Here is a 23112-nt window from a genome sequence, read left to right on the forward strand (position 1 = left end):
AGACACACTAGGACGAATGTACCCCTTGTCTAAAAGATCCTGTAGCTGATTCTTCAACTCACACATCTCTGACGGAGCCAGACGATACGGTGCTCTAGAAACAGGCGAAGTACCCGGCATCAACTCTACTCGACTTCCCTAGCAGGAGGAAAACCCGGAATCTCATCAGGAAACACATCTGGAAATTCATCCACAACAGGAATGCTCTCTATCCCAATACTCTCAGCGGACAAATCAACTGCATAGATAGGTAGCCTTCCCCGCCAGACTCTAGAGATCGACAGGCTCTCAAAGCTGATACCAAAGGCATCGGGGGTCGCGCTCCCTCACCATAGAAAAACCAGCTCTCACTCCCCTCCGGATGAAAGCGTACTAATCTCTGATAGCAGTCCACTGAAGCTCGATAGGTAGTCAACATATCTATTCCCAGAATGCAATCAAAGTCGTCCATCGCCAGGACCATGAGATTCGCTAACAGAATGTTCCCTTCGAACTCTAAAGGGCAACCCATCACTAGACGCTTAGCCAAAGTAGATTGGCCCGTCGGGGTAGAAACATACATCACTACGTCTAGTGCAATGCATGGTAACTTATGCCTCTTAACAAAACGTGCAAAAATGAAGGAATGAGATGCACCAGTGTCAATAAGTACAAGAGCAGGTATACCATAAAGCAGAAATGTACCTGCGATGACTTTCTCATTCTCCTCCATAGCCTGATCATGTCTCAGGGAAAACACCTGGCCAGAAGCTCGTGGCCTCAAATGAGAACTCCCAGCAGACTGTCCCTGCGACCTCTGCTGTACGGTAGCCTGAGAACCCGATCCTGAACCAGAACCAGAACCACCTCCCCCAGACATTGGACAATCTCTCCGGATATGACCAGTCTCTCCACAATGGAAACAAGCTCCAGAAGCTCTGCGGCACTTGTCGGATGGATGGTTCTTCCCACAGTGATCACACTTGTCCTTCTTACCGTAACGAACAACACCTCCAGAACCAGAGAAAGAAGAAGATCCAGACTTCTTGAAAGTTTGGGTACGGGGACCCAAAGAACTAGCAGGTCTCGACTGAGAGAAAGACCTGTTCCGCCGAATGCTGTCCTCTGCCTGGTGACAACGGCTCACCAAACCCTCGTAGGACATGTCGTCGCCAACCGCTACACAGTCATGGATCTCAGGGTTAAGGCCCTGAAGGAACAGATTATACTTCATCTCTGAGCTATCAGCAATCTCGGGACAATAGGATAGCAGATCAAAGAACCTCTGCTGATACTCATCGATAGACATGGCTCCCTGTCGTAGACTCAGTAGCTCGCCTGCCTTCGACTGACGGAGTGCAGGAGGAAAATACCACTTTTGGAAAGCTGTGCGGAACTCGGCCCAGGTGGCCACTCCTCTCGCCGCAACAAAAGGTGCAGAAGCAAACCTCCACCACCTGCGCGCATGCCCATCTAGAAGATAGCCAAGGGTCTCCACCTTCTGCTCCTCGGTGCATTGGAAAGTCTGAAAAGTCGTCTCCATGCGGTCTAACCAGTTCTCCGCATCCTCTGGAGACTCACCTCCAACTAAGGGCTTAGGACCCATAGCTAAGAATCGACGCACAGTGAAACGCTCATCGTCATGGTGACGATGACGCCGTTCTCGACGAGGCTCCCGGTCGGCATCACCCCAACGCCCACCAACACTGCCATGAGAACTCCGGTCGTCACGATTTGACATCTACAAAAATACCTCAAAATGAGACTAAATCCCAAGAATTCTTTTGCATGCTATGATACCATAAATGTAGTGACCCTTACCCAGATCACCTACTAAACAGAACTTAGGCATGAAATTAACTTAATTAAACAGATATCAGAATAAAAACTGCGGAATCCATAAACAAAATATACAATCCCACAAAAAGAAATCTGTAATTTATCCAATAATATACAACCAAATCGAATAGCTGTATAAACCCAAACAACAGTAATAAAACCTAAGCGAAGCTCCAGCTGGCCAACCACTGACTAGCCCCTCCTGGATCCACCCTCCTCATCCAATCGCAAACCTGCCCCATGGAATAGGGTGTCCAGAAAATACAGAGTACGAGACATGAGCATAAAACGCTCAGTGCGAGAGTATGAGTATACATGCATGCAAAGTGAACTCCCTAAAGACTCGAGGTCAAGGATCATATAACAGAGACAGACCGGGCCCTGGTATGTAGCACGATGTGCCGTTGCTTCAGGAGGTGGCTCCCATACCGAGATAACCGTGGATACGCCGGACCCAAATCGATGGAAGTCCATCCACTAACAGGATAGGGTACAACCCTACTAACAGACATCTCGAAAGAGATACAGCAAGATGCAAATGAATGCAGCATAATATCATGGCATATAAATCATGCAGTCACATAATACATGCATACTCAGTCAGGATATCTCGAACAGTACTTTCATACCTCAAAACAGTGCAAGCTCTACCAACTCTAGGTCCACGCCTATAGTCTGCTCTACACTGGCAAATGATACTATTATCATTAAAGAGTTCTAAAAGCCTTAACTAAGCTATTGCATACTCCTAAATATTTATAGGAAGCAAAAGCTATACCTTCGTCCGTCGTTAGCCCTTTGATGTCGATGCCTCCAGAACTTGGGCACAACTCCGCTACGACTACCGAACGCCTCGCCGACCTTCGGACCAAGCCTAAGAAGACTAGAATAGCTCCAAAAGGACTAGAATGGAAAGGAGAACTTGGAATTGGCAAATGAAAGTGAAGCCTTGGCCTTCTATTTATAGACAACGATCGGAACTTCCGATCCTCGATCGGAACGTTCGAACCTCGATCGGAACGTCCGATCCTGCCATCGGAGCTTCCGAAGATCCTGATCTGCCACGTGTCAAAATATCACTTGTTGATTCCGGATAGGGGTGATCGGAGCTTCCGGTCCTGATCGGAGCTTCCGATCTTGCCACACGTCATGCCTGACGTAATATCGATCGGAGCTTCCGAACTTTACCCAAGTAATTATGATTAATCCCTCAATTACTGATTTTGGTTACGGGCTACTACACTACCGAACGCATCGATATCATCATACCGGCAAAACCATGTACTGCATGAGGTTAAAGACCTTACGCTCGAAACCTGTCATGCTTTAGGCACTCGAGGCATTCCCTGGTAAAGGTCTATCTGACAATCTCTCCAACTACTAGTGGAGAATCTTTAGAGTAGTGTCATCATGGTATGGACGATACAGATGCAAGCATCAAGTGCGTCCCATCCAATGCCTCTGGCATCCGGTACTCGATCCAAAACTAGGATCCACATGAGTAGAAATCTTGAAAATTCGAACACGATCCATCACTCCTATCCGCACTCGCTGGAATCCCATAAACCAAATCTTCAGAAATCCTGTCGATGATGATAGTCTCTGGGCAAACTAATTGCCGCATCATCACTTTTTCCAAGGTCTTATCAATCCTATAAGGATAACCCAAAGTCTTATTACTATATCCCAAGTCTCTTGCATGCATATGCTCTGATACCAATAAATGTAGCGACCCTACCCGGATCCGCTAGCTAATCAGAGTTAAGAGCATAATTAAACATGAACTAAATAAATCGTTGCGAAAGACTTAAATAAAAATAGACCGGCGGAATACAACCGGTTAAACCAATTTGATTTATACAACCAAATCGAATAAATAGCCTAAAGGCAAAACCTACAGCTAATCCTGTTGTCTTCACTGGTCACTGGCTACTCCATGCTCCTGGTGCTCAATCCTGCACCTACACCTGCCTCGTCGAATGGGGTGTCCAAATATACAGAAAAGACTGGACGTGAGCTCTAAGCTCAATACGAAAGCACTGGGGAAAACATACAAATATGATGCATGCAAATGATAGTGTATCCATTTCTGGGATAACTGTATATAACTGCTCAGTAAAGGCGCCTAGGACATGAGTGGTACAACCCGGGGAGCAAACCCTATCGACACTGCTCATTCCTATAGGACGTGGACTGTGTTCCCAGATGCTAATCATCCATGACCCGTCAGTCACTGGGCCCTAGACATCAACCATCCAGACAGGGCTGAGTGACCCTACGTGGTTCATCTCACTAGATGGACAGGCACAATATGATATGCACATGCTGCATAATAATATGACACACAAATGCAACATATAAGCATGCAAAACCCGCTGGCTATCTCAGTCTGTACTTGCGTACCTTACTACAGGCAGTTCCTAGCAGTCCCCCTCTAGGTTCCAAGCCTATATCAGCTCTACAATGCAAATACCCATGCATCAATAATTAATCTCTAAAAGTCTTAATTAAGCTATTGCATACTCCTAAATAATTTAAGGAGACCATAGCTATACCTGCGTCCGTCGTCAGCCCGCTGATGACAATTGCCTCAAAACTAGGCCACAGCTCCGCCTCGACGCCTGGATCGCTATGCCACTTCCGGATTCCCAATAGGATGCCTAGAACTTCCTATATCTGAGTTAGAAGGCTTCGGAATCAGAGAGAAGAGAGGGAAAGGTGCACTTTGAAATGAAATCTCGGCCACCTATTCATAGACGGAGTTCGGAGCCTCCGAACCCGGTTCGAAACGTCCGAACTCGATCGGATCCTCCGATCCCACCTTTGGAGCGTTCGATCGCTCAATATTACGTCAGCCATGACATCACCTTGCTGACGTAAGCGATGATGTGTGCCCTGGTCCCGATCGGAATGTCCGATCTTGCCGACGGAGCTTCCGATCCACTTCGGAGCCTCCGATCCTGAGTTCGGAGCCTCCTGACTTGGTTCGGAGCTTCCGAACCCTCCGGACCATCGGAACCTTCCCAGCTATTTTGAGTGTCCTGAATCCATTTCTGGACTCCGTTAACCCTTTTGGAATTTCCTTAATCATGTTTTACTTAATCTAAACATGATTACTCGATTAATATACTCATAAATCGCTAATTCTGGATACGTGTCACTACAGAAAGCCTTTTCAATTTACTGGCCATAAATTGATTTGTTATATTTATTTAGAATCCGGCACTCGGGAGAGGGGATTTAGAATAGGATCAATAGAATTTGCACTGTTAATTGTTTATATGATTCGGGAGAGCTTATAGCTTTAATAAAGCCTAAAAAGAACATTGTTTTACACATATCATTACAAGTAGATTTTTAATAGGGATATTGGAATAGATCTGTAATTGATACATGCTATTTGATACTCGGGAGAGGGAAATAGTATAATTTATGTGTTCTCGGTTATTAATTGAAAGGAATTCATGAAAATAGATTGATTAAGATTGAATATTGTTGAGACCACGTGAAATCAAACCTCTAGACTATTTTTCTCTGATTGTTAATCTCTTAAGGATTGTGTTTGTGCGCGCTTTTCAATCTTCTTTATTTATTTAATTTGTCATAAATCTTCTAAAGTTCGATTTTCTAGATAAAATTAAGACTATTTTAATTACAAGTATTGAATATTTTTAAATTACTCCCTGTGGGATCGACACTCTCTCTTTCACTTTACTAAAACTTGACACTCGTACGGTTGCGAGTATTTTTCACAACAAGTTTTTGCCGCCGTTGCCGAGGAGTAATTTTTGATTTTGTTTAGTCTTGTTACCAATTAGTCTAAGTTTTAATTTAGAGCTTTTATTTTATTTTATTTTAATTACTAATTAATTTCTTCTTATTTTTAATTGCAGTCTATGCGACGATCACAAAGTGCAAACTCTTTGCTATTTGATCCAGAAATTGAGCGTACTGCACGAGCTTTAAGAAGAGCTAGAATAGAAGAAATTGCAAGAATGGCTGAAGAAGAAGCACAACAACCTCCCATGGTGCCGATTAGAAATCACTTCAGGCCGACGATCCAGACCCACTATTCTGAAATCGCTCGAGGGACAATAAATGCCAACAACTTTGAGTTGAAGCCGGCCTTAATCAACATGGTTCAGCAGAACAAATTCAATGGAGCTGTCACAGCTGATCCTCATTTACACTTGCACACTTTTCTTGAGATTACTGATACAGTAAAAATAAATGGTGTTTCTGAGGATATAATATGCTTACGTTTGTTTCATTTTTCTCTTAGGGACAAGGCACGGAGTTGGCTGCAGTCATTGCCACTAGGAAGCATAACAACTTGGGAGGGCATGGCTGTGAAATTTTTGGAAAAGTTCTTTCCACCATCAAAGGCAACCCAGCAGAAGATAGAGATCATTACCTTTCAACAGCATGATTCAGAACAGCTATATGAGGCATGAGAAAGGTACAAAGATTTATTAAGGCGTTGTCCTAATCATAATTTTGCAGATTGGGAAGAAATAGAGTGTTTCTACAATGGACTGAATACGCCTACAAGAATGTCTGTGGACTCTGCTGCTGGAGGTACCATATTTGCCAAGGATCCCATTCAGGCTTATGATATGCTGGAACAGATGACTATCAATAGTTATCAATGGACGTCTGAACGTATGGGAGTCAAGAAAGGAGTGTACAATGTGGATCCTCTCACATCCATCACTGCACAGCTATCTGCATTGAGTACGCAAGTTGCTTCTCTGAACAAGTTAAATATCGCAGAACCTGCAGGTGTGTCGGTTGCCATAGAAGAATCTCATCCACCTGAAGAAGCTCAATACATCAATCCAAGAGGTTACGGGAATTATCGAGGTAACCCTCCACCTAATGCTTTACATCCTGGCTTACGTAACCATGAAAACTTTTCCTATGCCAACAACAAAAATGTGTTGAAACCCCCTCTGGGATTCAATACAAATCAAGGTGAAGGGAAAACATCTTTGGAGGATGTTGTGTCTACATTTGTAACTGAATCTAACAAGAGGATGTCGAGGACTGAAACTCGAATGGACAGCATGGAGACTGTAGTGACCCTACCCGGATCCACTACCTAATCAGAGTTAAGAGCATAATTAAACATGCATTAAATAAATCACAGCGGAAGACTTAAATAAAAACAGACCGGCAGAATACAACCGTTTAAATAAATTCGATTTATACAACCAAATCGAATAAATAGCCTAAAGGCAAAACCTACAGCTAATCCTGCTGTCTTCACTGGTCACTGACTACTCCAAGCTCCTGGTGCTCAATCCTGCACCTACACCTGCCCCGTCGAATGGGGTGTCAAAATACACAGAAAAGACTGGACGTGAGCTCTAAGCTCAATACGAAAGCACTGGGTAAAAACATACAAATATGATGCATGCAAATGGTAGGGTATCCATATCTGGGATAACTGTATATAATGCTCAATAATGGCGCCTATGACATGATATGAATCTTCTGTATGAAAGGCAACACGATTTCAATGAATCGCACCTCAATTCGATAGCAAAAGAATTCAAAGGTTTTGTCCCGACTTTGAAACAAGTAACAGAATTTTGGAATCTCCACCTCTAGTTGAACCTGTAACTAGCAACAGAGAATTCACGATAGAAAACAATCAAAGATTCAATTAGACCTTCAAAGGAACCTGTTTTTGACAACCCAATTGAAAATCGATTGACAAACGAGCTACAACTTAAATTTTAATTCACCCAAGTGTAGGTTGTCTGCAAGTAATATACTCGTGAGTACGAGATCGATCCACGGAGAGGATGCTGTAAGTTTAATTTTAGCATGATATATTATAGATGGAAATATTATTATGAAACTTCAAATACACAAATTATAAAATTGTCAAGGTTTCAAAGGTTCATTGTTGGTTTATTTAAGATTGCTTAATAAAAATAAATAAAAGAAACTAAAATAAGAATAAACATAAAAGAACAATGAAATATTTAAATAAGTATATCATATAATATAGTTCTCACTATATTAATATCATATTAACCGATATTTAATACATGGTACCCATAATATATATATAGATGAATAAATATAAACATAAAAAGAACAATTAAATATTTAAACAAGTATATCATATAATATAATTCCCAATATATTAATATCAGCCGATATTTAATAGTACCCATAATATATATATAAATGAATAAATATAAACATAAAAAAAACAATTAAATATTTAAACAAGTATATCATATAATATAGTTTCCACTATATTAATATCAGCCGATATTTAATACATGATACCCATAATATATATATAAATGCATAAATATAAATTGACATAAAAGTAAATGTTAGATCAAATCACAATATTTCATTTAGAACAACCGGCAGAGCCACGCTATCGTCTAAATAAAATATATGACTTTATGTTAGATGCGATAAAGTAAATGTTAGTTGCGGAAAAATAAATGTTATATGCGAGAAAGTAAATGTTAGTTGCGGAAAAGTAAATGTTAGTTGCGATAAAGTAAAAGTTAGATACGAAAAAGTAAATGTTAGTTCAAATCACAATATATTATTTAGAACAACCGACAGTGTCACGCTATCGTCTAAATAATATATATGACTTTATTATAAATAGATACATATATTTATAGTATATAATTATTGTAGTATTTATTGTATCATATTTGACAACAAATCAAGGTAACCACATTCAAGGTACCAAGCATTTGATGTAAATAGATAACAACAAATCTTCCAAAATTATACTTGACCAACAATGAAACCTTTTCACCTTGACATAAAAAGATTTAGCTTGCCATGAACATGAAACTCAAGAGTAAGGATAAAATAAATTTCATACTTGAGAAATATGCACACTCAAACTTTTATTCTCACACACACAATATTTATTTTACAAATGAGGACTTCTCTACACTGTTGCACACCACAAAGCTTATACAACACATCTATTTATAGGCCAAATGAGAGCAAGGGTCCAAAACTCATTAAATATGGAATAGTAAAGTTGGTGGGTGCTTGTCTCCTTGAATGTCAATACATTGACCCAACTTTAATTGGCATGTTTGATGCCTTAGACTTCCGATTTTGCTTCTGCACAAAACATATAACACGTAGCCCTTTGTCTATTGATGTGTTTTGACAACTCATTCACCCCTTTTGGATAAAATATGAAATACTTATGATATTTTTACTCCAAGCTGGTCATTGTAAAAGTAAATCTGTCTCCATTTTGATGTTTGATTATTTTGATCATCTTAATGAAGTTTTTGGAATTTCTTGTCTTTTACAAAGTTGAAGATGCCTCTTTTGTGATTCTAGAGGTTTTGAGATTACTCCATTATGACCTCTGTAGCTTGAGTAATTTTATTTTTACCAAACCTGCGCAAACCGTAAAATACAACATTTTAGTAAAACATTTAAATATAAACACATAACACTAAAATAATACTTCATAATTTTAATTAAACTTAAATTTTAAAACACACTTTTTAACATATAAATAATTACAAATTTTAAGTTTCATCACACCTCCAAACCGGCTAATTACTAGTCCCTTAGTAATAAAATTTCATAAAATCACAAGTTAGATTTTTATTCCTTAATATATATATTCAAATTTGCAAACTTTGAAATTTTAAAACATACTTATAAGAATATCTTATGTTTATTTATAAATCTTGATATCAACTAATATATTAATATATAATTGGATGGGGTATACATATATATTTCACACAATAACAAAATATTAAATATAAATAATTTTTTATATAAATATTTTCTAAAAACTTTGAGAATAATATAATCAAAATGATAATAGAAATCCTTTTCATAACATGTATATCTTCAAAAATTTTAATATAAAAGTCTCAACTCCATATTCTCTCGGGTTATGATTTTTATTTATTTATTTTTTTTATATATATATAACTAGTTTTCACTCATGGAGTTTGAATAAAATTATACACTCATTGAAAATGGTTAACATGTAAAGCAGACAATCAAATAACCTAATATTGAAAATAAGATAGGATAATTTACAAAGAATAAACCCATTTTGTTTTTATTTTGTTTTTTTTTTATTTTTTTTTTATTTTTTTATTTTTCTCTTTTTTGCTTGGCTGCAAAATTGTTTTTACATAACCAAATACCTCCAATAAACTTTGAAAATGTAACATATTTTTTTTTTCAAAGTTTATTTATTTGTTTATTTTTTATGAGGTAAATATATTACATTGATAATTATAGTAGATATATTAATACTTTACATCTTTACAATCAAACTTCAAACAATCTTTGTAGCCAATTTTCATATGCACAATAATTTTTTTTTTAAAATGGGTTTAATCTAGTAATCAACCATTTCTTAATAATCAATAAAAGCTTATAAGTTATTTTCTCAATTCTCACCTCTCACTTACAAAATTTATGTGAGTAAATATTGCACTTTTACAAATTAATTCCCTCTATTATACATGTTATTATTCATTCAATCAATATCACTTTAATTATATACTCATAAAAGTTTTAGAAAATATGTTATTTGAAAACACACAATTATATATTATTTATAACTTATATCCCATCAATTACATATTTTCTATTAAATTGATAAAGAGAAGAATAAATAAAAATCTATACAAAAAGACTTCATTTTCTTAGTAGTTTACAATTTAAATATATACGGAATATTAAAATCTAATCTATTGTGATAATATGATAAATAAAAACTAATGCGTGTCAGGAGTTTTTGACTCCTTACTCTGCCATTGAAAAAGGAAAAATATATATTATTATAGAAATATTTTTTTTTTAAATTTTAAATTTATTTATTTTTAAATAAACCCTCCCCCAAACCTGAATATGACATTTTTTTTAAAGAAAAATAAAGAGTACATGATGAAAGAGATATCACCTGGAATTTATTGAAGATGAGGAACAAACACAAACCATTTCGTGACATGTTGAATCAATGATCCAGTTTTCTTTTCTTACTGGTTGGTTGAGACCAATTGATCTTTGTTATAGCCGAATCAGGTTGATGAACAAAAGCTTGGAGATCATCAATTAATTGGTCTTCATTCGAAGCAGAGATGAGCATCCTTCGTGAATTTTCTGAAATAAAATTTTGTTCCACGGCTACATCAAGAAAAGTCAACAAACCATCATAATAGTTATTGATATTCAACAAGACAACAGGTTTATTATGGATATTAAGTTGTGCCCAAGAAATAACATGAAAAATTTCTTCTAAAGTACCAAAACCACCAGGTAAGGCAATAAAAGCATCATAATTTTCTATCATTTTAGTTATTCTCTCGTACATTGATGAAACTTTCAACTCTTCCCCAACCGTAACACCTGTAATATTTCCTTCAGCTAAAGCTGTAGGAATAATACCCAAAACCTGACTACCTCCAAGATGAGCTGCTGTTGAAATAGATCCCATTAACCCAATATTGCCTCCTCCGTAAACCAAGTGAATTTTTCTCTCTGCTAACTTTTTTCCATGATTAATTGCTGCATCAACAAATATTTCATTCTTTCCAGTATTAGAACCACAAAAGACACAAATATTTTTCAATTTTTGTGAAGAAGATCTTGTCATGTTTTTTTTTTCTTTTCAAAAATATAGAGAGAGTTGAGTGATTTTATAAGGAAAACAAGGAATAAGACAGAAATAGGAATACAGATGTGAACAAAATGATGAAAATAGTAAAAAACCATAATATATAATAATAACATGCATGCGTATAAACAGTGATGTGATTGTGGCTCACAGTGTTCCTTCAATATTTATGAGTCGAGGGTTGGCTTACCATCCAATTTTCTTATAAATTGGCAAATAGGATCTTTTTTAGTCAGATTCCCAAGACCATTACCATGACGCTGCGCTTGGAATAGTTTCCATAAACGGAGAAGTTGACCTTGAACATCTCCACTAGAATGCGTCTCAAGAGTCAATGAGATATCATCTAATGACTCTTTACTCAGCTCATTCTTAATGAAATCAATTTTATCTTCTCTATTTGTGGAAACATATCCCAAAGATCTGCATTGTCTATTACAAGTCCATCTGGCACAATTATGACAAACATCTAACCTTTTAGCCCTTCTTTTCTTCGCATAGGTACTTTTACCTAGTCCAGACATATTTCGAACAAGTAAGAATTTTGGAACTTCACCACCTAATCGAACCTTGGCTTCAATTATAAGACGAATATCCTCTGGGATTCCTTTTTGCATAAGCATTCTCAATCTTTCACATCTGCCTTCATAAATCATTCTCAGAACTTTTTTAGAAACAGATGGAAAATATTTACCAAGTTTTTTGATAGCTTCATCCATAATATATATTTATATATATATATATTCAATTATTTTGGGAAATTGAAATAAAACCGACTGAAAGTAGTCACGGAGTACCGTTATCCGCCACTTAACCGCGAAGTGAACTCAATTCTGCAAAAATAACATAAAAATATAAGTAACAATTAAGTTGGATCATATAAAGGCATAAACTCTTCATTAAGAACTTCATTTTCTATAAACAGTTTAAGTCTTTGCCCATTAACTTTAAAAATATTATTATTTTTATGATTTTCAACATCAACAGCACCATGAGGATAGACAAATTTAACAATAAATGGTCCAGATCATCGCGATCTAAGTTTTCCTGGAAACAAATGCAAGCGAGAATTATAAAGTAAAACTTTTTGTCCGATTTCAAAAGATTTTCTCATAATATTTTTATCATGAAATGCTTTTGTTTTATCTTTATAAATCTTTGCATTTTTATATGCATCATTTCTTAATTCTTCTAGTTCATTTAATTGCAATTTTCTTAATTTAGATGCATCAAATAAATTAGTATTAAACGCTTTAATTGCCCAATAAGCTTTATGTTCAATTTCAACAGGTAGATGACAATGCTTTCCAAAAACTAATCTATATGGTGACATCCCCAATGATGTTTTAAATGCAGTTGTATATGCCCATAATGCATCACTTAATCTTAAAGACCAATTTTTTCGATTTGGATTGACTGTTTTTTCCAAAATTTATTTTATTTCTTTATTTGCAAGTTCAACCTGACCATTCGTTTGAGGGTGATATGGAGTAGAAACTTTATGTGTAATACCATATTTTCTTAACAACGAAGAAAATGATTTATTTATAAAATGACTTCCCCCATCACTTATTATAGCTTTTGGTATTCCAAATCGACTAAAAATATTTTCTTTCAAAAATTTTATCACAACTTTATGATTATTAGTTCTACATGCAATTGCTTCAATCCATTTTGAAACATAATCGACAGCCACTAAAATATAAGTGAATCCAAAAGATAATGGAAATGGACCCATTAAATCTATTCCCCAACTGTCAAATATTTCAATAATCATGATTGAATTTAAAGGCATCATGTTTTGTTTTGAAATTGAACCCATTTTCTGACAATTTTCACTAGATTTGCAAAATGAATGCGTATCTTTGAATAAGGAAGGCCAATAAAATCCACATTGAAAGATTTTTGCAGCTGTTTTCTTTGACGAAAAATGACCTCCACATGCCTCAGAATGACAAAATTTAATGACACTACTTACCTCATTGTCGGGTATGCATCGTCAAAAAATTTCATCAGGACAATACTTAAACAAATAAGGATCATCCCAATAAAATTTTTTGACCTCTTTCAAAAATTTATTTTTATCTTGTGAACTCCAATGAGAAGGCATTTTATTTGTCACAATAAAATTTACAATATTAGCAAACAAAGGCGTAGTAGTAGCATAAAATAGTTGATCATCTGGATAATTTTCATTTATTGGTATTTCGTTTTGAGATGATTCAGAAATTATTCTTGATAAATGATCGGCTACTACATTTTCTTTTTCTTTTTTATCTTTTATTACAAGATCAAATTCTTGTAACAACAAAATCCATCTTATTAATCTCGGCTTAGCATCTTGTTTATTTGATAAATATTTTATGGCAGAATGATCAGTATAAACAATAGTAGTAGAACCATTTAAATAGGATCGAAATTTATCTAATGCAAACACTACTGAAAGTAATTCTCTTTCAGTTGTTGAATAATTGATTTGAGCACTATTTAAGGTTCTACTTGCATAATAGATCACATAAGGTTTACCTTCTTTTCTTTGTCCTAACACAGCTCCTACAGCATAATCACTTGCATCACACATTAATTCAAATGGTAAAGACCAATCAGGAGGTTGTAAAATAGGTGATGTAGTTAAAAGATTAATTATCTTTTTAAAAGCAGTTTCACATTCTTGAGTCCATTCAAATTGCGCATATTTTGTTAAAAGATTTGAAATTGGTTTCGATATTATGCTAAAATTTTTTATAAATCTTCTATAAAATCCCGCATGACCCAAAAATGATCGAATTTCTTTGATCGTGTTTGGTGATGGTAAATTAGCAATAACATCAACCTTAGCTTTATCAACTTCAATTCCTTTTTCAGATATGACATGCCCTAACACAATTCCGGATTTAACCATGTAGTAACATTTTTCCCAATTTAAAACAAGATTTTTTTCTTCACATCTTTTTAAAACTTCTTCCAAATTTTTAAGACAGTTTTCAAATGAGTTTCCAAAAACAGTTATATCATCCATAAAAACTTCCACAAATTCTTCAATCATGTCACTAAAAATACTTAGCATGCATCTTTGAAAAGTAGCCGGGGCATTACATAAACCAAATGGCATTCTTTTAAAAGCAAAAGTTCCGAACGGACAAGTGAAAGTAGTTTTTTTTTTATCTTCTAATGATATTGGTATTTGATAATACCCCGAATACCCATCAAAAAAACAATAATAAGGATTACCTGCCACTTTCTATAAAATTTGATCTAAAAATGGTAACGAAAAGTGATCTTTTCTAGTTGCATCATTTAATTTTCTATAATCAATGCACATACGCCAACTAGATGGAATCCTAGCTTGTAATAATTCTCCCTTTTTATTTTTTATAACAGTGATGCCTGGTTTTTTTGGTACTACTTGTGTTGGACTTACCCATTTACTATCCGAGATTGGATAAATAATTCCGGCATCTAATAGTTTTAAAACTTCATTTTTAACAACTTCTTTCATGTGTGGATTTAATCTTCTTTGTGGTTGTTGATATGTTTTAGCATTTTCTTCCAAGTGAATTCTATGTGTGCAGATTAAAGGATTTATACCTTTTATATCTTGCAAAGTCCATCCAATTGAATTTTTGTATTTTTTAAGTAGTGTTATTAAATCTTCTTCTTGTTTTGGTAAGAGGGTAGAAGATATTACAATAGGATATGTTTGATTTTCACCAAGAAAAGCATATTTTAGTTCTATTGGTAAGGGTTTTAATTCAAGTTTTGGATGATCATTTTCTTTTACTTCTTTAAGTTCATTAATTTCTTCAAATAACTTTGATTTAAAAACATTTTTTGAATCAAAACTTTCCACTAAACAAACTTCAGATTGTTGATTTAAGTTTTCTTGGTGTATATTTTCTTCCACGATTGTTTCTATTGCATTATCATCTTCATCTTCATTAATACTTGGTTGTTTACATAAATTTAACACATTAAGTTCTAAAGTCATATTTCCAAAAGACAATTTCATTATTCTATTTCGAAAATTAATTAAAGCATTTGAAGTTGCTAGAAATGGACGTCCCAATATTACTGGAATTTCGTTATGTACTTCTATTGGTTGTGTATCCAAGATAATAAAATCCACGGGATATATGAATTTATCGACTTGAACTAATACATCTTCTACAATACCTCTAGGTATTTTGATTGACCTATCGGCTAGTAAAAGAGTAACAAATGTAGGTTTTAAATCTCCCAACTTAAGCTTTTCATAAACTGAATAAGGAATTAAATTCACACTTGCTCCCAAATCTAACAAAGCTTTTTTAATATTATTTTTTCCAATAATACATGAAATTATTGGACAACCGGGATCTTTATATTTCAAGGTAGAATTATTTTGAATAATAGAGCTTACTTGCTCCGTTAAGAATGCTTTCTTCTTTACATGCAATTGTCTTTTCACAGTACATAAAACTTTTAAAAACTTTGCATAAGAAGGCACTTGTTTAATAGAATCTAATAATGGAATATTTATTTTTACTTGTTTAAAAACTTCATAAATATCAGAATCATTTTTTTGTTTCTTATTATTAACTAATGCATGAGGGAAAGGAACATGTTTATTTGACTCACATATTATTTCAGATAATTTATCATCAACTTTCTTAATCTTAGGACTCAAAGTATCATATTTCTCGAAAGTATCAAGATTTTCATCCTTACTCTTTGAGTTTGACTGATCTTTGTTTTCATCACTATATGGATCATTAACTATTTTACCACTTCTAAGAGTAATAACAAATTTTACTTGATCAAATTTTTCTTGATTTTTAGGATTAGGTTGTGGTTGAGATGGAAATTTTCCTTTTTCATGAATATTAAGTGCAGATGCAAATTTTGCAAGAGTTTCTTTCAAATCATTCATAGATTGAATGTTTTGAATATTGATAGACTCTTGCTTTTGAATGTATGCATGAATTTCATCTTCAAAATGTTTTCTTGGAGGTGGGATATAAGAAGCATAACATTGGTGACTTTGGTTATTGTGAAAAGGTTGTTGTGAAGGTTGTGCATTATTATCGTTCCTCCAACTAAAATTAGGATGATTTCTCCAATCAGGATTATATGTTTGTGAAAAAGGATCTAATGTTGGTTTTTTAAAATTGTTAACATAATTGGCTTGTTCATGGAGACATTCTTTAAATGAAGGCAAAGTAGGACAATTTTTTGTAAGGTGATCATGTGTGTCACATATATGACAAACAATTTCTTGAACACTTTTTAATTGATCACTCTTTTTCATTTCTAATGACTCGATTTTTCTTGCTAAAAGATGCAAGTTTAGCTTGAACATCTACATCATCTTTAAGATGATAAATACCACCCCCATTTGTTGAATTATTGGTTTTACTTGGTGGTTCAATTGAGCCTATATTATCCCAATTTTGAGCATTTTCTGCTAATGAATCCAAATATTCCATAGCTTCATTTGGGTTTTTATCTTCAAAAGTTCCATTACACATGAATTCTATCATTTGCCTATCTTTAGGTATTAAACCTTCATAAAAGTGAGAAACTATTCTCCATATTTCAAAACCATGATGTGGGCATGTATTAAGTAACTCATTATATCTATCCCAACATTGATAAAATGTTTCTCCTTGTTTTTGAGAAAAAGTTGCAATTTGTCTTTTAAAAGTGTTTGTTCTATGGGAAGGAAAAAACTTTTTTAGAAATTATTGTTGCATTTCTTCCCATGATCTTATTGAACTTGATCTAAAATTTTGCAACCATGTTTTAGCTTTATCTTTTAAGGAAAAAGGGAAAAGCTTTAATCGAACAGTATCCATGCTACAGTTTTGATCATTATAAGTGTTGCAAACCTCCTCAAATTCTCTTAAATGCAAATATGGATTTTCAGAATCTAAGCCATGAAAATTTGGTAAAAGTTGAATGACTTGTGGCTTAAAATTGAAATTAGACGCATCAGGAGGAAAGACTAAAAAAGATGGTGTACTAGTTCTTATTGGATTCATATGGTGCCTAAGTGTTCTTGGTTGTTCATGTTCTTGATTATTATTATTATTATCATCTTGATTATTAGAATTATCCTCCATGTTTAAAATATTTTCAGATACTCGAACAAGTCTACCACTTTGTTTACGACTCCAAACAATCATACAATTAAAAACAACATACTATTTACATAAATAACATAAAATTAAACTTAATTTATACCTCCCCTGCAACGGCGCCAAAAACTTGCTACACCTTAAATTGTAATTCACCCAAGTGTAGGTTGTCTGCAAGTAATATACTCGTGAGTACGAGATCGATCCACAGAGAGGATACTGTAAGTTTAATTTTAGCATGATATATTATAGATGGAAATATTATTATGAAACTTCAAATACACAGATTATAAAATTGTCAAGTTTTCAAAGGTTCATTGTTGGTTTATTTAAGATTGCTTAATAAAAATAAATAAAAGAAACTAAAATAAGAATAAACATAAAAGAACAATGAAATATTTAAACAAGTATATCATATAATATAGTTCCCACTATATTAATATCAGATTAATCGATATTTAATACATGGTACCCATAATATATATATAGATGAATAAATATAAACATAAAAAGAACAATTAAATATTTAAACAAGTATATCATATAATATAGTTCCCACTATATTAATATCAGCCGATATTTAATACATGGTACCCATAATATATATATAAATGAATAAATATAAACATAAAAAGAACAATTAAATATTTAAACAAGTATATCATATAATATAGTTCCCACTATATTAATATCAGCCGATATTTAATACATGGTACCCATAATATATATATAAATGCAAAAATATAAATTGACATAAAAGTAAATGTTAGATCAAATCACAATATTTCATTTAGAACAACCGGCAGAGCCACGCTATCGTCTAAATAAAATATATGACTTTATGTTAGATGCGATAAAGTAAATGTTAGTTGCGGAAAAATAAATGTTATATGCGAGAAAGTAAATGTTAGTTGCGGAAAAGTAAATGTTAGTTGCGATAAAGTAAAAGTTAGATGCGAAAAAGTAAATGTTAGTTCAAATCACAATATATTATTTAGAACAACCGACAGTGTCACGCTATCGTCTAAATAATATATATGACTTTATTATAAATAGATACTTATATTTATAGTATATAATTATTGTAGTATTTATTGTATCATATTTGACAACAAATCAAGGTAACCACATTCAAGGTACCAAGCATTTGATGTAAATAGATAACAACAAATCTTCCAAAATTATACTTGACCAACAATGAAACCTTTTCACCTTGACATAAAAAGATTTAGCTTTCCATGAACATGAAACTCAAGAGTAAGGATAAAATAATATTCATACTTGAGAAATATGCACACTCAAACTTTTATTCTCACACACACAATATTTACTTTACAAATGAGGACTTCTCTACACTCTTGCACACCACAAAGCTTATACAAAACATCTATTTATAGGCAAAATGAGAGCAAGGGTCCAAAACTCATTAAATATGGAATAGTAAAGTTGGTGGGTGCTTGTCTCCTTAAATGTCAATACATTGACCCAACTTTAATTGGCATGTTTGATGCCTTAGACTTCCGATTGTTCTTCTGCACAAAACATATAACACGTAGCCCTTTGTCTATAGATGTGTTTTGACAACTCATTCACCCCTCTTGAATAAAATATGAAATACTTATGATATTTTTACTCCAAGCTGGTCATAGTAAAAGTAAATCTGTCTCCATTTTGATGTTTGATTATTTTGATCATCTTAATGAAGTTTTTGGAATTTCTTGTCTTCTACAAAGTTGAAGATGCCTCTTTTGTGATTCTACAGGTTTTGAGATTACTCCATTATGACCTCTGTAGCTTGAGTAATTTTATTTTTACCAAACCTGTGCAAACCGTAAAATACAACATTTTAGTAAAACATTTAAATATAAACACATAACACTAAAATAATACAACTTCATAATTTTAATTAAACTTAAATTTTAAAACACACTTTTTAACATATAAATAATTACAAATTTTAAGTTTCATAAAAACTCCACAAAGATATAAAACTTTGATAAGTTTGATTTTGGGTAAAGCAAAAGCTTTGATAAAATTGTAGAGAGAATTTTGTATTGAATAATTCAATAATCTGAAAATCTTAATTGTTCTTAAAATAATGAATGTTTTAGTATTTATATTACAACCCAAAATATTGAAAGATAATGCAAAATAAATCAAAAAGATATCAAAGATATCTCCTAAAGTTTCCTAGTAGGAATAAAAGACCTAAAATAAGCAAAATAATGCCAAAATATTAAAAATCCCGAACACACACACAAAACACCTTGGTGCATGTAAAATAATAGGGGCGGGCGTGCTAGGGCTAGGTGCGGGCGCGCCTTTGTTGCGCAGGGCAAGGTGCGGGTGCGCCAATTGTAAGGCACGGGCACGCCGAGAGCTCGCACAATTCTTCGTCAATTTGGCATCCGTAAGCTCGGGCGTGCGATCAAGGGGCACGGGCGCGCTTCTTCTTCGCAAAATAAGGGCGCGGGCGCGCGAGTCTGGGGCGCGGGCGCGCCTGGGCTGCGAACAAGTTCTTCAATTTCTTCACTTTCTTGACCTCCTTTGACCTCAATAAGGTGATAACTACCTCCGAATTAAATATCAAAAAATCCAACGCCCTCTTGCGACTTCAACATCAAGGATTGAAGTGCTTCCTTGAACTTCTGAGCTCGGGCTCTCATAACCGGTCCTCGTGGCATCTCCAACGGATCCTTAGTCATTTTATCAGCATGCGAGCCATCCATGACCACATCATCCTCCCCTTCTTGAAAAGGATTTGTCCTCAAATCTTGTTCATCACCTACATCAAACGGAGATAAGTCAGAAACATTGAAAGTAGCACTGACATTATACTCACCTGGCAAATCTAATTTGTAGGCGTTGTCGTTGATGCGTTCTAATACTTGAAACGGTCCATCGCCTCTAGGTAGAAGCTTCGAGTGCCGTTTTTCAGGAAACCCAATCTCCTGGTTCAAACACAACTCTCTTCTTTCCCTTATTTGCTTGCTTTGTATACTACAAATTATTTTTCTCCATGTTCGCCTTCACTTTTTCATGTAAATTTCTCACAAATTCCGCCTTTTTCTTACCATCCATGTTAACCCTTTCACTCATAGGTAAAGACATCAAATCCAACGGGGTTAAAGGATTAAAACCATACACAATTTCAAAAGGTGAAAAATTTGTAGTAGAATGCACACTACGATTATATGCAAACTCAACAAATGGCAAACATTTCTCCCAATTCTTCAAATTCTTTTTAATTATAGTACGCAACAAAGTTCCTAACGTTCTATTAACAACTTCAGTTTGACCATCCGTTTGGGGATGACATGTAGTCGAAAACAGTAATTTAGTACCAAGTTTGCACCATAACATTTTCCAAAAGTAGCTCAAGAAACGAGTATCTCTATCAGACACAATACTCCGAGGCATGCCATGCAATCTAACAATATCATTAAAGAACAAGTCCGCAACATGAGATGCATCATCAGATTTATGACACGCAATAAAATGAGCCATTTTAGAAAATCTATCAACCACTACAAAAATTGAATCCCTCCCCTTCTTAGACCTTGGTAGTCCTAAAATAAAGTCCATAGAGATATCTACCCACGGTTCACTAGGAACATGAAGTGGAGTATACAAACCATGTGGTTGTTGTCTAGACTTCGCTTTCCTACAAGTCACACATCTTTCGCAAATTCTCTCAACATCATGCTTCATATGTGGCCAATAAAAATGTTCATGCAAAACTCCATAAGTTTTAGCCACTCCAAAATGCCCCATTAAACCACCCCCATGTGATTCCTTAACAAGTAATTCACGAATAGATGACTTAGGAACACACAACTTATCCTCCTTAAACAAATACCCATCATGTATGAAGAATTTATCTTTTGGACCATGCAAACATGACGCGTACATCTCACCAAAATCAAGATCACTAGGATATAACTCTTTCACATACTCAAATCCTAAGAATTTAGAATCTAGAGTAGATAAAAGTACATACCTTCGTGATAGAGCATCGGCTACCACATTTTCCTTTCCTTGCTTATACTTGATAACGTAGGGAAAAGTTTCCACAAACGCCACCCACTTGGCATGTCTCTTGTTCAGCTTTTGTTGTCCTTTGAGATGCTTCAAAGACTCATGATCCGTATGAATTACAAATTCTTTTGGCCTCAAATATTGCTGCCAAGCCTCAAGCACATGAACCAAGGCATAGAATTCCTTGTCGTAGGTAGGATAATTCAATGATGCTCCACTTAGCTTTTCACTGAAGTATGCAACTGGTCGCCTACCTTGCATCAAGACGCCTCTAATCCCTATACTTGACGCATCACATTCAATTTCAAAGGTATTATAAAAATCAGGTAAAACAAGTAAATGAGCATTAATTAATTTTTGCTTAATAATATCAAAAGACTTCTCTTGCTCCTCGCCCCAATGGAATGGAACGTTCTTCTTGATCACCGCAGTCATAGGTGCCGCCAAAGCGCTGAAATCTTTCACAAATCTCCTATAGAAACTTGCAAGACCATGAAAACTTTGAACTTGAACAATAGAAGTAGGCGTTGGCCAATCTCGAATTGCACTTACCTTTTCCTCATCAACCTTGACTCCTTGAGCACTCACAACAAAACCAAGAAATACAAGTTCTTTTGTACAAAACACACACTTTTTCAAATTAGCATACAAATTTTCAGCCTTTAGTGTGATTAGCACAATTCTCAAGTGTCCAACATGCTCATTCAAATTTTTGCTATACACCAAGATATCATCAAAGTATACCATAACAAATTTTCTAATATAAGCACGCAAGACATGATTCGTTAATCTCATAAAAGTGCTAGGTGCATTAGTTAATCCAAAGGGCATAACTAACCACTCATACAAGCCATACTTGGTTTTAAATCCACTCATCGCCTTCTCTCATCCTAATTTGATGATAACCACTTTTCAAATCAATTTTACTAAATATGATAGAACCATGCAATTCATCCAACATATCATCTAGTCTAGGAATGTGATGCCTATACTTGATGGTAATATTGTTAATGGCTCTACAATCAACACACATTCTCCATGAACCGTCTTTATTAGGCACTAACAAAACATGTACAGCACAAGGAGACATAGACTCACGTACAAACCCATTATAAAGAAGTTTACTTACCTGCCTTTGTAGCTCATTTGTTTCCTCCGGATTACTCCTATAGGCTGGACGATTCGGCAATGCACTTCCGGGCACAAAATCAATTTGATGCTCAATTCCCCTTAAAGGTGGTAATCCTTGAGGCAAATCCTCCGGAAATAAATCTTCAAATTCCTGCAAAAGAGAAAAAACATTGCTCGAAAGATTTCCGGCTATATCACTTGTGTTAAGGAGAAACTCCTTATAGAAAATCAACACAAGTGGAGTATGCTCACGTAGAATCTCTCGCAACTCACTCTTTTGGGCCATGTATATTTTTTTATCTGCCTCTTTTCTTTCAATTTTTTTTTCATCTTTTTTTTTCTCATTTT

At 34.6% G+C, this 23112-nt stretch overlaps 1 non-coding gene across 1 annotated transcript; it reads left to right on the forward strand.

Annotated features, from left to right (window-relative positions):
* The first annotated feature begins 17056 nt into the window (after positions 1 to 17056).
* Positions 17057 to 17165, forward strand: LOC140894029 (small nucleolar RNA R71). Its single transcript, XR_012153583.1, has one exon. It is a non-coding gene; the product is annotated as a small nucleolar RNA R71 (small nucleolar RNA).
* The last annotated feature ends 5947 nt before the right edge of the window (positions 17166 to 23112 follow it).

The sequence above is a fragment of the Henckelia pumila genome, chromosome 3 (assembly GCF_033568475.1).
Source record: "Henckelia pumila isolate YLH828 chromosome 3, ASM3356847v2, whole genome shotgun sequence".
Taxonomy (NCBI): Eukaryota; Viridiplantae; Streptophyta; class Magnoliopsida; order Lamiales; family Gesneriaceae; genus Henckelia; species Henckelia pumila.